The sequence below is a fragment of the Pituophis catenifer genome, unplaced genomic scaffold, assembly GCF_029215685.1.
Source record: "Pituophis catenifer annectens isolate HBS135680 unplaced genomic scaffold, rPitCat1.0.hap2 SCAF_1, whole genome shotgun sequence".
Taxonomy (NCBI): domain Eukaryota; kingdom Metazoa; phylum Chordata; class Lepidosauria; order Squamata; family Colubridae; genus Pituophis; species Pituophis catenifer.
Genome location: NW_027256881.1, coordinates 266,618,321 through 266,637,639, shown reverse-complemented (window position 1 = coordinate 266,637,639; position 19,319 = coordinate 266,618,321). Strand labels below are relative to the sequence as shown.

The following is a 19,319-nucleotide window of genomic DNA, read 5'->3' as shown; positions in this document are numbered from 1 at the left end:
GAAAGAAGAGAGGCAATGGCCTATTGTCTACCTGCATCCCTCAGCTCCCACACATTTCTGAAGAATTCCCCAAGTCTCCCGAGCGGAAACTTCATAGGAAAATAGAAATGATGATTTTATAAAATTTGCCCCCAATTTTGATTGGCTACAAAGTTTGGATACAACCTAATCTAAGTTAATCATAATTTTTATATGAGCCGTGAGTAGAATCTATTCATTGACCTTTATATAGAAATTATAGAAATCAGTGTGTAATGCTAAATGAAATTCATGTCTTGCACTGCTGATTTAATATCTTATTATTATTCTACTCATGAACTACTTTAAGGTCCAGAAACAGTTTTCCTTGGGCCATGGCAAGGGTCATTTACAAGCAAACAGGCAAAGTGGTTGAAATGAAGCTGGGATCTATGTCCTACCTTTGTATTCTCATCAGGGTGGATTCATAGTAAAAAGGCTTGATTTAAATCAACTCACTTTAAATCATAATTTTTAAAAAGCAACTGTCATCTCTGTCCCACAGTGGCTCCTCCTCTGACTTGCTGTTGACTCACTGACAGTCCCATTCACTTTAATGGGATGGCTGGTGATGTGGCAGCGACACAACAAGGTGAGGGATATGGCGGGCAGCAGGTGAGTGGATGCCCGCTAACAGGCGCTGCCATGATGGATCTGAAATGACAGGAGCTCTTTAAATGTAAGGACTCATTCTTGCTGGTAGTTAGACTCTTTAATATTATTATTTGCAAACAAAATGAAGGTTTCCTATTTAGCTTGCAGAGTTTGGATTCATTGAACGAGTTTACCAAAAATGTAAATATTGCAGAATATGCAGCCTCATGCTTCATAACCAAGCTCCATTTCATACTGAATAAACTAAAGTATTAATGTATCTTAAATAGAAAACTATCTTTAGATAGATTTTTACTCCAAAAGCATTTTATGTAAATAAATTTGATAAAAATAAAAAAATCTGATTTAAATAAAAAATCCGATTTAAATAAAAAAATCCAATTTAAATGAAAAAAAATCCAATTTATATAAAAAATGATTTTTTTTAAAATATTCAATTTTTATCCATCCTGATTCTCATGCAGGAGAATACAAAGAGCTGGGACTCAGATCATTTTATTTTAGCTACTATATTTATTTGTATCCAACATTTTTATTATTTTTACATATAACTCAAGGTGACAAACATATCCAACAGACCTTCCTCCTCCTATTTTCCCCTGCAACAACAACCCTGTGAGTTGAATTGGGCTGAGACTGGCCCAAAGTTGCCCAGTAGACTTTCATTACTAAGGGAGGATTAGAACTCACAGTCTCACGCTTTGTTGTCTGATGCCTTAACCACTAGACTAACTGTGATGTAACTTCCATCAGCTTGCTTGTTTGTACCCTCTGTGAATGCCGATGGCCATCCCTATACTTTATTCCTACATTGTTTCCCATCAAATTTGTACAATCTCAATCTATAACAATCACTCCCCTGTTTTGCTATACATTGTAATCTTCAATATTCTTCAATATGGATCATTGTAGATCATTGTATTTTGAAGCTTTCTGGGAGGATAAAATAAGTTTAGTATAAAAATGCAAACTGAATTAAAGAAAATAGTCCATTGTTTTTCAAAGACTTCCTAAGAATGTAGGATGTGAAGAATTATAAAGGTAACTATAACCACTGCAGATGTTACTACTTCAAATGGATCAGTCTGATTCAAATCAGCTTTTTTTCCCCCTAAATATAGTCAACTAAAACTCTTGGACTTTTAATATTTTTTCTTTGATATTATTATTTGAAAAGTTTATCATTGAATACTTTTTTAAAGATAAAAACAATATTAAAATGATCACTGTAATATAAAAGAACGGTCTTTCTTCTTTAGTAATATGATTTTTATATACAAAAAGATGCTTCAGTGTGATAAAATCTTGTCTTATAGCTTAATAAATCTAGTTTGGATTTATTTAAAAGTCAACAAGTTTGATGTGAATAAAGCTATAAATACAGCCTTACTAGGTAGATAAGACAGGAAACATGAGCAGATAAGCTAATTCTACTTTCCTGTAAAGCTACATTAACAGACTCTTGCAAGTCTTAAAATACAATTCTCTCACCAATTCCCCCTCTCTTTATAGCCCAAGAAATAGAGAGGGTACCTTCTAAACCTCTTGCCTTATCTACTATCCAGCTGTAGGCTATGCAGTCTCTTGGCCATCTCTAGGCAACTTTTAAGGGACACGGTGACTCAGTGGCTAAGATGCTGAGCTTGTCAATCGAAAGGTCGGCAGTTTAGCGGTTCGAATCCCTAGTGCTGCATAATGGGGTGAGCTCCTGTTACTTGCTCCAGCTTCTGCCAACCTAGCAGTTCGAAAGCACGTAAAAAATGCAAGTAGAAAAATAGGGACCACCTTTGGTGGGAAGGTAATAACATTCTGTGTGTCTTTAGTGTTTAGTCATGCTGGCTATATGACCACGGAGACGTCTTCGGACAGCACTTGCTCTTCAGCTTTGAAATGGAGATGAGCACCGCCCCCTAGACTCAGGAACGACTAGCACATATGTGCAAGGGAAACATTTACCTTTACCTTTAGGCAACTTTTCTTTGTCCCATCTTCCAAGTTCTTTCCCTCCCACATATCATTAAAACTACCTATCCACTTCAAACTGAACTAATTTCAAGTGAGAAAGTTTTATTGATATTTAGGCAACTTTATTGAATTTAGGTACTTATTATCAAACTGTAGAAGAATACACAATGTGCACTGTCTATGTATGTCGCCAATAGTGCTAAATACGTTAGAACTACCACATATTTTTAAAAGTGGAATGACCAGTAGATGGCAATAATGAGTTAGACGTTTCTGTATCTCTTTGCTGCCACTTAATGGTTGTGTACATTCTTGCAACCCAGATCTGGTAACATTAAAATGTAGTCTGGGTTGCTTATCTGTAGTAAAGAATTTGAATGTATACATGCAACATGCAATTCTGTGCACGCTTACTTGCTAGTTCATATGTATCACTGAAGCAAATTGAGTATTGTTCTGAGAAAACATGTGTGGATATAAGTATGTGTTTAATAAATACATGCTATAGGAGCAATGGGTGCTGTTTAGTAGACCACCTCCTGTTCTTAAGAGGCCTTTGCCTTGCATAGCACAGGCAATTGAAAATGTCATCATATCCGTTCAATGGATGTTTACTAATTACCATTAAAGCATAGCACTATTAGTTGTAGAGTTGATATTGCATAAGGTTCATGTAGTTGGTTCTGACCTATATGTTTTCAGGACTTTGGTGCTTTGAAAGTGTATCAGTTTGTATATCAATTAATGGAATAAGTTAAAGCACAGTGAAATGTATGCTAACTGGCAGAGAGCTATAATATGCAAAGTTCCCAAATTCATTACGTAATAGTAATAATAATAATAATAATAATAATAATAATAATAATAATAATAAGTAATAAAATACTACTTAATAATTAACTGAGAATAAGATGATTGTAATTGGAGAAAAAAGGCTTTGATGCTCTTTTATTAGAGAGATTGGTCTTTATTTCTTTTAGATTCTTTATATTTTCTTCAATTAGCATAGCTACATCCATAGTGTAATTAATAAAGATCATTTAATCAAAATAGTATGCTTTCTTAAGTAAACAATTGTAAATATATGTTTTATATTTTACTATTTTTTTAAAAAAAGATGCTTAAGAAAATAAGTTACCTTTTTCCAACTTAGAATATCTGTCTGTTGTCAATGAATTATCTGCACAGATTGGTCATTTTCTACACTGTGGAAATACTAGAAATTAGATTAGGTGCAAACATATGCTAACTATATATTATGTCCAATGTACTTCGGTTATGCTGCTTTTAAAACATTATTTTCCCACCCCTTTCCTTTTTATTTCACCTAAAACTGGTTCAAATATCCCACAAGTTTGATGAGCAATTTATTCTTGTGTAAATAATAGGAAATATCTATAGCTTTTAGGTAGCAGACAACTCTAGAAGCATTGTGGTAGTTGGATTTATTTTCTATTTGCCCTAAAACACTTAACCCATTGACTTTCAGATAATTCCTTACTCTGACATTTTATATATTAGAAATATTTAATTTTTGCTATCCTGAAAATTAATCCATCTTTGAGAGACATTCGTTGACCTGGAAAACAAAGTCTGTCCTGAATACTTTTAAACATCACAAATAACTTTGTAGATATTAATGAAAGGACTTCAGGTAATTCTGTGTGAAACAATATGTGCTGACATTTTATCAGCCATGTTGCTAGTTTTTAGAGTTGATATCGGTATCTGCCTCCAGTTGTCCTGTGGCATCCCAATGCTGGAATCCGCAAACTTAAGAATTCATAGCCTGATTATATGGAAGCCTCTTATTCATTAAGTCTTTGCATTCTCACTGACTATTAGGCACCCTTTGGTAATTACAATTTTATTCATGAATCCTTTAAACATTTGCAGAAAGGTAATTAGAAATTACACTGTAATTAGAGGATTACACTTCATTTCTCTTTAAATTCTAAGTATTTTGAGAATGACTCTTTCAAATTGCATCCCCCCCCCCCAAAAAAATATCCCATCTATGCTGTTTAACTTCTGAAATTAGATATTTATTTTAGAAATAGTCAATTACTTTTTAATGCCTTTTAAATACAGTTCATCCAGTACTACTGGTAGGAGTGCCTAATGCTCAATGTTAGTGCTTAAGCCTTAACATTTATTAGAAGACTGTTCTCTTCAGATTTTGATTTATTTTCATTCCCTTTCTATTTCCAAGCTTCAGTACGGAAGAAGAAGGGTAAGGGGAAGCATTTTTGTCTCTTTATTTTTTACTTTTTTTTCCTGCACCATCTTATACTAAAGTGGAATACACAATTGTATGTAGTGGTTCAAATTATCAATCACAAAATAATAAATCAATATGGTTTTAGTTGTTTAGAGAATGGATTGCAAAGGTATAAAATAATTATATCCCTTGAGAAATCTTGTTTGACATAAATGATCCCATTTTTTCTTCTTCTTTTGCCTTGCCTCCTTCATCCCAACTCTCTCTCCCTTTATATGTTTGAGACCGTTTCTGGTTGTCCCCCAGTCATTACCACAAGGTTACTGTGCTATCTGGCAACTAATTAGGACTGTTTCATACATAATATTCTTCTTACAAACGGGAGCCTCCTTGCGTAGAAAAATATGCACACACATGTTGTGTTGTTTGTCTCTTCTGCCATGTATTTGGAACCTGCTGCACTTCAGAATGCATGTAACAGAATCAAAATAGACACTGGCAAAATTATCACCTCCATCGTTTTTTTTTCCCTATACTATGGTTCCCTTCGTGTTGGCATGTCATGTGTGAAGCAGCCCTATGAGAAACAGTGGCAAGTAACAGGAGTTTGGTGTAGTCCTGCATCACTTAATTAACTTGCCTGCTTAATGGCCAGTTATTAACCACAGAACCACACTGCCTCTGTCTCAAAAAAATAGGCACCTCACACACACCCTTTGAGTCTTTACCTGGAGTACTGCTGCTCTGCATAATTTCAGGTTTAATGTAGCATATTCCACACTGTCCCGTGTGCATGGAATGCTGTCCCTTTAACTAATCCATAAGGTCACAACTCTCCTCTCCTTTATCTCCTTGAGACCCACCTCTGCTGCAAAGCATACAAGTTTATTGTGCAACTTGCAATAACTGATTACTAAATGAAAGGACTAACGGGGATTAATGGACATTTTGTCGTAAAATTAAATGTATGCACATAAAGTTTGCATATGTTTGGTTGCATCCTGTTTCTTCCCAAGCTTTTTTATGTCACTTGTTTTCTTCAAAGCAGGGTACTTGATTTTGGTATATGTGATCACACAGCACATTGCTAATCCTTTATGTATCATAAAGACGAAATACATTACAGACCAGTGGCATATAAATTACAAACTAGTTTATAATACTAACGTCTTACAACGGCAATTGAAATGACTGAAATAAGATTTGCTTAATTTTGCTTTCATTATTTATTTTAATATTTTACTAGAACATTCACTTTTTGTATTGATCCTCAGCCAAGAGTCCCAAATTCAGTATTTCCTTAGTATAGTCTACCAAAAATATCTGTGTAGCTATAAAAGCCCTTGACATGTTGAGAGGCCTTATGAAGTTATGACTCTGTACTGGAATTTAATTATACCATATGTATAATGTGTGCCTGCTTATTCTTCTTTTTCTGAATAAAACATAGTTCCTATTGATATTCAAGGTTAATGTTTGACCATTCAGGCTCACATGCTGTAGCATTCACTACGTATATGAAGGTTAACCTTAGAATGTCTGCTTTGAAAGATCAGTTGCTCAAACTAAGAATTAATAAATTCACTGTTCTTTGTGCAACCCTATTTTAAAAAAACATGTACTTTATGTAGAGACTGTTCCATTCAGTTCAATAGCTAGCAAAGCTTTATTGGCATCTATTCTCCACACTGAGATTTCCATTATACCGAGAGGATTAATTCATTCAATGAACTTTCATTGGACTCATTGGACTATGACTAGGACTATGGTTCGGTCAATAATATTTTTATTGGGAAATTAAAGCCATAAAATATTAATATATAGCATAGTTTCCATTGCTTTTAACTTTTTTTTTGCATTTTACACAACTTCTGTAATAACTTCTCAAACTGCAAGCCCATATTTTCTTTTTAATATCCTTGATGAACTCAGAAATATACTATTAGTGTTGTAAGTAACTACTTGCTATCTAAAAATAGTTTTCTTATGAATAATAATAATATTTAAAAAAAATTATTATAACTATAACAATATTTAGAAAAAACAATTTAGGATTCACACATCATGGTAGCCTGACTCCATAAATACTTCTGTACTGCAGTGACCTTTTTATATCAGCCACAACTAAGTGAAACGAGTAAGCCAGATTCTCCAGGGTCATGCTAAAATGCTGGAAAAGGAGCAATGTAACATAAATATAAAGGCAAACATTTTGATATAATTGATATAAAACATTTGTGTATGGTGTGTATCTCCAGTAATTCAAGAAGAATAAATTACATATCATGGTTTCCTGTATATAATGTGTGAACAACTGGGCCCTGCTTCAAAAATGATTAATGCCATTGCAAGTTTTGTATACATGTATGTAGTGTGTTAACTGTTAAAACTAGTGCATAGACCCAACTGATATGCATAAAAGTGTGTGTGGATAAAGTAACTATTTTGAAATGAATGGGGAAATTCTGTGATCATATCTGAGTGAATACTCTTACAAGGGTAGCAGTGAATGTACTATATATTTGTGAAACTACAAACAAATTTCAAACAAATTAAGTAATTTAATTATTTATTGACAGTAACATTAATGTAAGTCGATTGTTTAAAAATATTAATAATTAATTAATATTATTTTTAAAACACAAAACAGTAAAATAAAATAGCCTACCTGACTGATTTAAAAATATTAATTCATAAAATAAATCAGAGCACACATTATTTCAATAGATCCCTGATTTTAGCCAAAGATCTGTTAGTTTTCTGCATAGTTAAATAGTTAAATATAGTTAAATATATTTTGTTTTCTGAAGTCACTCCATCAGCACCAGACTTTATTCTTACAGGTAATTTATTGTATTTGATAATACTTCAAGACTTCAGTTAAATATTTAAAATAGAAAATCTTAACTGTGTCATTTCTATACTGAATAGAGCTTGTAAATCATTTATAAGTCCTTTCAAAATGATAACATGTGACACAAGTGCATGTCATTAATTTATTGGATTTTATGAAGTTCTAAATTGATATATACAAATTTGTAGACTTGAAGCAGGATTTATTAGCCTATTTCACATTAAAAGTGTTTCTATTTTTGTTGATCTTGCCCTTGAAATTACAAATATTAATTCAACCAAAGATGCAGCAATCAAGAATGTGGTTTTTTGTTTTTTTAATTGCTGTGTGTCATCCAAAAGAGACAATGTTTATCGCCTGTTCTATTTTCAATGTCAATTTCTTTTTCTATAAGAAAAAGTTTGATTTTTAAAAAAAAATAATTGTCAAAACAATGCTATACTTGCTATACTTTTTAATAAAACTGAGGCTCAAACCTGGCCCTGTAGAGGCACTGTAGAGGCCCTGAACTGACTGTGTAATATAGCCCTTGTTATTTCATCATTATGGAACTAACTACAGAGCTGTTAACAGCACAACTATAATACAAACAGATAAACCAGGCATCTTCAAATTATATGGATAATTTTGGAAGATATTTTGGACAAAAGTCTTCAACCCGTCATAATATTGTCTAATGGAAGATATCAATAAATATTTCTGAAGCTAAAAAGTCTAATATGGAATTTCTGAAAAATATTTGTGTAAGTGTTCATTGGTTGAAACAAAATGAAATCAACCTTTAATTAAAATTGTATTATTTATTTATTATTTATCAAAGCAAGTTATTTATTTATTTAATGTTCTTATAGATATGCAGTGAGGCTACTATCTTCTGACCTTATTTTTATTTATTTTTTATTTATTTTTTTTGTTTATAAGGTGAATTGTGAATTTATTAGTTATATAGTGAATTTATTTTACTCTTTTTTAACATATAAAAAAATAATGTAACAAAATAAAATGTTATATCACCAGGGCTTCCTAGAGCGGCATGTGACATTTCCAGCTTTTGCTGCTCTTGACCATAATAAAGAAAGGTCAAACCATGAAAATCTACCATGAATTAAATAATTGTCTAAAGCTCTCTCTTAAGCCAAATGCCCATTCAGGCTCTCTTTCTGATTTGCCTGGGTAGTAAGATTTTCAAATCTATTCAGATACTTTTTGGGAGAACTCCTTGCTCTGTCTCAAAAAAATAATCGTCATGTGCTATGTATCATTAAAACAGCAACCTCAATGCTCTTTTCAGAAATAGTTCTCCATTTCCTACCAGTTGTACATGCACACTATGTGTGAATAAAATGTTCATATGGTTATAACATATCATTGACCCCAATACGTAAAGTACTTAGTTGTCTTTCTTCACTACAGAAAAATAATTGAGGGTGATTTTCCAGTCCTGGTGAAAAAAAAACATTGCAGGAAATGAACAATGGAATCATAGGCACTCAAGAGGATCACAGTTCTATGGCTACTGTACATAGCGGTACTTTGCTGAGCAAAAACTCTTGAACTGCTTGACAAAAAAGGAGTAAGTCAATTGATGCAATGGATTTATTAAGATTTTCCAAGTGTAAAGGTTTCTATGGAATGTCTTTTCAAAGCTTTTAATCTCTTTGTGTCTTTCAGATTCCATGGTACAGTGTGGTCTAACTGCTGCTGTGCTGTAAAATTCACAGGAATCATTTTTCACTATAATTCATTTTTCTTCAGTTGTTAACCATTCCGTGGTCTTCTGATGGAAGTTAAAAAATAAATGCTTTTAGGAAACTTGTGGCTTGTTTTTATTTCCCATGGGATTCTGCCAAATGTACTGTGATCTCTATTTTTAAATTTCATCTCTTTCAACCCCCAACTAAAATTCAGCAAATCTTAATTTCAGAATGGAAAAGGTTTACTTTCTTTTGAGCCTAAAAGGTTATGGTTGAATTTAGAAAGTAATTCAAGTAATATTTCTTGTATTTCAGGAATAATGCCTTTAAAAATATTTCTAGTTCCCTTAATGATCATTTAAGAAGGGTTTGAGAGGATTGTATGTAAATAATCTTTTTTTTCATCAGAATAGAAGCAACAGGCAATATTAGTAGTTATTTCCCAAAAGTGGATGAGTTTATATTTATCCATAAAAGTAACAGCTAAAAAGAGGGGGAAATTACTGCTTTGAGTTTCATTATTACTGTTAAGTCTTACGTAGAACTAGTTTATTAAAATGATTCTTATACACAGCCTCTCCTAATCCATTGTCAATTTTTATTTTTTAATGATAAGATTTTTAACTAATATGTGATATTTGTACATTGGCATAACATTAAATTAAAAAAAAATACCCTGATAACTGTTAGTATGCAGATCTTTAAAACAATTCATGTGATATTCTAGAAAGTCTAATGGAAGCCTACAGGATTAAAACATCTTTTGTTTTAGTATTAGCATTTAGCTTCCATATACAATATATTTCTATACTATGCTCTGATATAAAATTCATATATAGTTTCTTAAATTCTTTTAAACTCAAGGTACAATTTGGGTGTGATGGCATCTTCTCAGCAACCTGGGTTGTACAAGGTGAAAGACATCGATATTTCCTTGACTTGAGGACTGTTCCACAGTTTGCTTAGCTGCACACGAAAACTGAGGAGAGCTTTGTGAAATTGTGCCTTGAGCATCTGGCATCCATTTACATGATGGATGCCATGAACCCTCTTTAAACCTTAAAAAGTACAAAAAAAGAGTCAATATTTTGACTTCACCCATTTTAAGGGGACAGTGGGAAAGCACCAGGTATGTTAGTATGTGTGGCCCTTGGGACTCACTTTTTGATGGTTGTTCTAGGTGATCACATAATTTATAAGATATTGCTAACAGTGTTCTAATACATCTTCATTCATCATACTAAATGTATTTTTACCAAGTATAGTTTAGAACATAAAGCATGGTTTTATATATACATATATATATACATACATACATACATACATACATACATACATACATATATATATATATGCATAAAATTGATACAATGTAGCTGGTTTGTCAACTTACACATCATGTTTAATCAAAACAACCCAAGCCATAATCTGCAAAACATATGTAGACATTACATCAAATCATTTATTAACTTCCTTAGTCTTGATTTTGTAAAAGGAATGTTGAGCCATCATTACTTGAAGATGTTAGAAGATTAGTATTTTTTGGCTTGGGTAGGCAGAGCAAACTTCTAACTATGATTTATCTAATTTACACAGCATGCTAAATTTTAATACCATAAACTATTGTAGTCCAAGCTCCGACTATACTTTCTATTATAATAGTTTATATTATATTATTATTAATATTTTTCCAAGCCATATATTGAGTGGACTTTAATTTTGCATGTTTTGACTCTACAAAATTATTTACTTATTCATATTTTTTTTTTAATTTATTGACTATATTTTTCAAAGAAAGGACTCATTTATTCATGACATGGGAATTTCTCTTACTATCTTTCAAATTTCATGGGCCTCTGTGGATGCAGAAGTGCACCCAGACACATGTATGCCTTTGTGTATGCCTTAAAATAGGGCATACATCCAACCCCCAGTCCATGGACCAGCACCGGGCTGTGGCGTGCCAGGAACTGGGCAGTGCAAACAAGCAAAGCCACATCCGTGAGATGCAGGCAACATGCAAAACAACACCCCCTCCGGTCCGCGGAAAAAACTCTCCACAGAAGTGGTCCCTGGTGCCGGTCCCTGGTTGGGGGCTGTTCCCTTAAAATGTGTCCCAGAGACGCCCTCAATATACTGTTGGAGAAAATATGGGGGTGGGGGAGAAAACAACTTCTCTTAGGTGTTCATTTCCCTCTTCAAATATAATTAGATGCACTTAGAATCATAACACCCTAGTAAATAAATATGGGAAGAATGTTTTTGCCTTTAAATTAAAATATTTAATTAAAAATAAATATTGTCTCCATTTTATTATCTTATATTCAGATTATAGGGGCACAGTTACAGCACCTGTCTGCAACTTTTTAAAGTAGCCATATCTTTTCCTAAGAGAGCAGGCATGTGTTCACCAGGAAAAAAAGCAGCTGTTCTAAGGAGTGGCTGTATTGAAATACCTCAAAGTAGGTTCATAATTAAATCCAAAACTCTAGCACATGTGCATATGGACACACACTGCACTTAAATCAAATAATTATTGATTAAACATAACTGAGTATATTTAATTAATAAATAAACCCATAACATGTTCTAAAATGCAACATGTGATTTAAAAGGGTTTTTAAAAGCCTTTTATCCGGTGGATTGTATTGGTTACAATTCAAACTTTATTGTAGATTAGATTGGATAATAACTGGTGTTATTTTTTCCGGCTAAAACTTGTATCCAGTCTTCTACTTACTTATGTTAAGTGTAGTACTAATGTCTTATTCTTCTCTTTTGAACTGGTTTGTTCATATGATTTGATCTTAAAATTAAATGTGTGTATCTATGTGCATGCGCACACACACATATTTGCATTCAAACAATTTATTTTAAAGTATTTTATTTTCATCCATAATTGATGAAAAAAATCTACTTCAGATAGTACTTTCTACATCAGGGGTGTAAAACTCAAGGCCCACGGGCCGGATCTGGCTCGCAGGGGGCTTAGATCTGGCCCATGGGGCCGCCCTGGAAACAGCAAAACAGAGACGGTGCCTCTGCCAGTAAAGATGGGTCTCTGAGCTCCATTTTCACTGGCAGAGCGCTCAGGCTGCCACAGGTGACGTCGAGCTCGCCACGCCCAACCTGGCCACATCCACATGGGCCCCCGAGGTCAAACATAAACCTGATGCGGCCCTCAATGAAATAGAGTTTGACACCCCTGTTCTGCATTCTATCCTTAGGTACATTGATTTGTATTTGAAGCCATCCTTGTAATAACTAACTTTTAGTTGCATTATGCAGTAGTAAATTACTTTCCCATATTTACTTATATAATTTATTTTTCCTGTAACTATAATGTCACCACCTATTTCCCTTAAATTAAAATATTTGGCCTGGCACTCAAGGGACTGCTTTTTTTTTTCCATGATCCATTAAGAGATTTCAATTTCCACCCACAACATTGTGAAACTCTTCCAAGTTGTATCCAACAGCAATTGCACTGGAAGCTCAATGTGCATGGAAAACAGCTCTTCGAATACCAGCTTTAATTGTCCAAACTTGCTGCTTCTTTGTTTTATCTGATCTCCAATGCTTCTCTTTTTTTGCTGATAATGGGAAATAATTAATATCAAATTAATATAATAAATATTTAAAACATAAGTAATATCATACCAATGAGATAATGTAGTACATAATAATTTTTGAAAACTTTTAAATTTGGTGAAACTTATATCAAAAAACTTATATCGAGTGATCATGGGCTACATGCTATTACTGAAATAAGTAGGGGTTAAGTTTTTCAGATTTAACTGGGGCAGGTAAATATACTATATTCTTCCTCTTCCATTCTTTGTTCCCCTTTTTCATACTGAACCTCTTGAAGTATGTAACTATCCCTACATATTGTTTTGCAAGTCTAAGGACAATTATGTCAATGTTTTCAGAATCAGATATACAAAAATTTTAAAATGAGTTTTCCTTTAAATGTAATTAATTACATTATTAAGAGCATGCGAGTTTTGAGTTACATACTGTCTTTAAATTTAGATTATCACAGGTGCATATTAAACAATATATATATGTTTATTTTGCACTAATGAATTAGGAAACACATACTAATGAAACAACTGCTGGGAATTTTATGGCATGAGACTTCGTGTCTAGAAATTAACTATATAATTTCTCACCACAGGTACATTTTACACTACTGATGGTCGTTTTGTAATGTGTGTATACGTACAAACATAAATCCTAACACGTACAGACTCATAGGCCAGCATGGGAAATCACATCCCCTCACAAGTTTTATGTTTACATGGTTCTTATCATACAACATTTGAAAACAACCGCGTGCAGAAGGAATATTTGCATAATACCCCAATTGTGTATTGTACCTACCAGAAGTCATTATGTAAAGGTGCAATGGAAATTGCACCCAGTTTTGTATTAATTATTTTGTTGGTAGTTTTTATCTGTATCTATCTTAGGTTTTCAAAAACTTCTGCCATATCTGAAGCATCTTGAATAGTGTAAGAAGAAGGGGCATGATCCAAACATGAGCTCAAATGCAGAGCAACAAACTGGGTCTTCAAGACAACCCTCAAGTATATTACTACGGCTGTTGCATTGCTAGCTGTATTTATTGTACCCAAAGAACTTTCCGTGTATCTCGCAGCAAGAAGATCAAACCTACTTCTACAGTCCTGATGTTCATATGGGGGGAAAGGGAAGAATATATAAGGAAAAGAAAGCGATCAATAGCGATGAAAAATCTGGTGGGGTCTCAAAAGGAGGGCCTCTGAGAGAAGCACATCACAGGGGAGGGATCAGCTGCCAATACAAGTGGCAGGTAAGACTCAAGATGGGCATAAGAGTCTACTATTCTCCGTGAAACCAATTAGGTTTTCTTTTAAACTAATGCCTCTATTGTAAAAAATGTTCTTTAGAGTCTACTGTTTCTATAGACTTTCTACAGCTGGGCTGTCCTTGCTATTTTTTTGTGGATTTTAAATCATAAATAAATTATAATATGTGTCCTGCATTTACTGAGAAAGTAAGAAAATGATTATTCTGATAATGACTTCTGTGATGCAAGGAGCCAGCAGTACTCCAACACCATGATTCTACCCAAGCATCTATGGAGGTGGTGTAGTCCTGACTTCTGGCAGCATTTGACAGACATTCTATCCAGAACGGAGTCCTTTCATAGGGAAGGACATGGGCGAAATATGAATCATCAACACATGCACATAAGATATGTTATCAGAAGTTTATAATTCTTGAAGCAGAGAATCTTGAGATGCAATCTTTTTGAACACTATTCCCAAGTATAAATCCAATGGTTTACGCCATCATAGAAAAGAAGAAGGCATCTAATCAGTCAGAAGAGGGAACAATCTTAACATGCCCTTATTATAGAGTGATTTATTATTAAACAATCTGAACACTCTGGATATTGTTTTGTTTTTAAGTTAAACACAACATCAGATAAAAAACAGTGAATAAGAAGTCCAAATTATCAGATCTTTGGCCCATCCTCCCCCGCCCCTTTTCCCATTCCCAATCTACTTCATATACATCTGTATAATTAAGTATTCTGAAATGTGTGTTGAGATAAATTGAAACTAAGGAATATTTATGAGTTCAGATCTTTAGGAATCAGGAACCCAGATGCTGATTCATTATTATATGTCTAAAACAGGCTATGGAGATAGAAGCTCTGTGAGAATATATTGAGCTAGAGTGCAGATATATTCAACTGCTGATTTTTTAACTATAGTTAAAAGGAATTGATCATGGACTCATAAACTCTATCCTCTCTTTCCTTTTGTCTCAGGCATGGTAATTTTCTTTTACCCCTTTTGTCAGCTTGAAGCATGTTTTATCATTTCGCTTGGTTTTGTTTGCTTCTTTCTAATGTTTATGATTTAATTCATTTTAAAGCTCTATATTTTGTTGGCAGTTGGTATCTATGTATCTTTTTATATAGAAAGTAAATTGTTCCAAACTCTGTTCCCTTTGGAATATAAATTTCAAAAAAAAAAAAAAAAAACTATTATCTGCAGTGCGATTAACCATGGCTGTAAAATAAGTTACTAAAATCAGTTTTTTTAAAATCAGGTTTGACAATTAAGTTCTTTAGCATTAGCCATGTGATCTCTTTGCAGATATATCAATAAACCATGCATAAACTGGCAAAGTAAGAGAGGAGGTTGAAGGGGCTCATATGCTATAAGTTACTCCTTATTTCTTAACTATAATTAAGAGATCAGTAGTGTTGAATCTGCACTAAACATGAATGATAACTTCAGCATAGTCTCTACATGCCAAGTAACGTATTGACATGTTAATGTTTATTCATTCCCTGTAGTTAACAATTTTCAGACACATAAAATTAAATGCAGCACTTAAAAGTTTGAGTCTTGATTCTGGTCAAGAACCAGTCAAGGATCTGAAACTGAAGCATATCAATTAGGCAAATACATAAATATTGGAAGTGTGTTTCCTAATCATGGGGCCCAGAGGAGCAAGCCATCTGATCATCCATTTCTGCCACTGGGCAGCAAAATTATTAGGCACACAAAATTTCCATTGCTTCCATTCTGTTAAATATCCTTTTTCCACACCACCAACACAGCAGCTAGTGTCATCATCTTAACAGGTTGAAATCCTGATTTTATCATATCAATCTGTGAATGGCAGGGATAACATCTATTAAACAGAGCTTGATGAATTTTGTTCAGTTTTGCTCAGTTTTCTTAAATTGCCATGTCACTGAATGAAAAGCAGGCTAAAGTCATTCTTGCAATACTATTTTTGTTTTTTGTATCAATATTAATAGTAAATACTGCAATCCTGTTAATTGGAGTTGCTTTTACTATTTATTGTTAGTGTTATCTCTTGATTAAGCCTTTTCCTTGTTAATAGGCAGTTTTACAAATCATCTTCAATGTATTCATGGATCTTAAATATTCAAGAGTGATATTAGAACTTAAATCGACATAGAATTTGTAGTTTCTGTTCCCCCTAGTGATTATTTATGTGAGTGGTCACACATGCCATGTAGCAGTGTGTCTTCTCTTTCTGATTAGGAGACAAGATATTTTACAGATATTGCAACAAATACCTATATTTGTAGTAAACAGTTGTTTCAATTTTATGAAATTGATTCCTAGTAGATCAACCAGGGATAACATGCTTCCCCCAGTAATTACGTGATCAGAATATTTTAATCACAGTTCAGGCTTTTAGATTATTATGTAAGTTCTACCACTTTCCATTTTGGGTAGGTTTACTCTAAACAACAAAACCAAAAATATAAAGAATGCCTGACAATATATGAACAAAAAAACATTAATAATGAAATGCTTTCTTTGGAACAACGATTGCCAATTTCCGCACTGTAAGGCACAATTTTCCCTCCAACTATTCCAGACATCCAGAGAATATTTTGATGTCTCATTTGACGAGTTTTATCATTAGTAGAATGTTATGTTCAACATGACCCAGTAGTACTTTATACGTACAGTATGCATATGGTAGTGTTGAAAGCACAGCATTTAAAAAATAGGAAGTCATCTAATACAACTCTTTTAAAACAGATTTCTTTACATCTCAAACATTATGAATGGTTAAAGTAAGTAGTAGTATAGTAGACCAAGGTAGTCTGAGCAGAGACAATTATTTTTTTAAAAAATGATTTGCTCATTTGATTAAAAGAATCCTAATTTTTTTAATGCATGAACTTGTCGCCCATTTCTCTGAGGGAAATTGGAGTCAGTGGTCACAGCTGATGCTGTTCTAGTGAAGCAAAGGTGAGGATAAAAATGAAAAAGCAGCAAATATTACACCAAATTTACCTACAAAGGCCCTTTTAAAAAATTTCCATGCAGTGGAGCCTCCAAGGTTTGCATGCTGCTAGGCACCCCCACCTCTTCCATTTTCATCAGTGTCCTCTCATGCTTCTTATATAAACACAACTTCATCCTCGATTTTCATAAAACATGCAACTGGACAGTCTTCACAAACACAAACCAAATATGAATATTTTAATTTCAAGATGGAGAAATAATTAGTTTTTACAGTAACATTTATTGTTGAGATTAAATCTTCATTTTACTAGTATCATGAAGTTTACAGTTTCCTTTAAATATACATGGATATACGATCTTGGGTGGTAAATTACAATAACATTTGGAAATTGCCCATAATCATAACAGGAATCCTTTCCTTATTTGAAATTACAAGGGATTGTTTTAAGGAATAATATATAAAATCATCCTTTTTAATACGAGACCTACATACACCCATGCCCCTCTAGCGCAAACACATAACTCCAGATAAAGTTGATAAGAGCAGCATGTGGTGTGTTTCAATGAGCAGGAGTTACACCTAACAAAATTCAAACATTTGAAAAATCATACAAATTGGTGCAAATTACTTAGCACCAACTACGAAGTTCACTAGGAATGATCAGAAGAAGAAGCTAATAAAATTTATGTTCACACACAACTCTTCTTAAAAGCGGGAAGTGTGATAATTTAAAGCAGTGATTATTATGATCATTCCAGTGGACTTCTCAGAAAATTGTAAATGGCTGAATTGTCCCTGAGGCAGAAGGCTTACTTTATTTTTTTCAAAACAAGATATTTTCTCATTCTTTGCTAGTCTCGATATGCTAAAGAATTACTGTGCAGATCTTAATAGTCTGTCTATGAATTGCATGCATTTTATAACTATTTGCAAGTGTTCAGGAATACATTTGATTTAGTGCACATGTGATTTGACATCGTTTGTAAGGGTTCCACTTATATGGCCTTGATTTAGTATTTAAACTTTCTTTGTCAAACATGGAAAAAATGTTTAGTATTTTCTTTACAAAATTTCTCAAGTGAGGAATCAGGAGAAGCACAAGTCAAATAATACTTTCAAAGAAAGAAAAACAATCCTGATGAACAATGCCCATAGTGTACAAATAGCAGAAAGGAAGTAAATGTATACAGACAATGAGAGGCTAAGAGACATTGTTCACAGGATAAATTTGATTAATGGTCACACTGATTTTGTGACAATAATTCTGGAAGGGATTTAGGGCTGAGATGAAACGACGGACAAAAGAGAAGATAGCAACCAGTGCTTCAATGACTGCATACAATCCAGTGGTGGAGCTCATCTGACACCACAGGAAGCTCAGGTCGCTTGGACAATTGACCCAAAGTTCATCCCAGAGATTTCTGACTGTGACATCACTACAGTGCATAGGTGAGCTTTTTGATAGGTTCACAGACATTTATGTCACAATCACAAAAAAGTGTATTGAAAGTTGTGCCTTGGGATCCAGCTTAGTGGTATGTGTTATGGGTGCAGGACAGTGTGCATTTTATGATATTTTAATAATTTCAGCACTCCCTGCACTTTTCAGTCTCTACATTTTAGACAGCCCTAACACAAACACTCTGGTTTCCCAACTGGCTTCTTTTTGTGTGTTGTCCAATGTATGTAGATTCCTCCATCTTCCTGGCCTCAGATACAGTGGTTGTTGCTCCTCTATTTGATTGCCAGATGTCACTGGGGAACAAGATGGGGAGGTTCCTGGATCTTCGGGGCAACCCAGGCACCAGAGAGGAAGCTCACCATCTACACCTGCAGAAGAACAAGAGTCCTCAGTGCCTGCTTCAGATGAAGATTCACCAGCCAGAACTACGGAGAGTTGGCCATGGCCACTGTCATCATCTGAAACACCCAGCAATGTTGGGGAAGATTTTGAGGGATTTCCAACACCAGAGCGGACTCCACGGTGTACAATGGACATACAATCTCCTGGCGATCACTCTCTCAGTAGAACTCAATATGAAAGTGACTCTCTTGAGGAGGGGAATATTGAAATGAATGAAGATCGCCATGGTGTTCAGGCTGTCTCTAGGGATCAGGGTTGGAGAGGGCAAACCCAGCTGACAGAGGGGGA

At 33.9% G+C, this 19,319-nt stretch overlaps 1 protein-coding gene and 1 long non-coding RNA gene across 7 annotated transcripts in view; both read left to right on the top strand.

Annotated features, from left to right (window-relative positions):
* SHANK2 (SH3 and multiple ankyrin repeat domains 2) overlaps nucleotides 1-19,319 on the top strand; it is a 364,128-nt gene that overhangs the window by 317,422 nt on the left and 27,387 nt on the right. The gene's annotated exons all lie outside the window — the stretch shown is intronic.
* LOC139311068 (uncharacterized) lies at nucleotides 621-9,488 on the top strand. The gene is made up of 3 exons (XR_011599918.1): nucleotides 621-697; nucleotides 9,087-9,246; nucleotides 9,345-9,488. It is a non-coding gene; the product is annotated as an uncharacterized lncRNA (long non-coding RNA).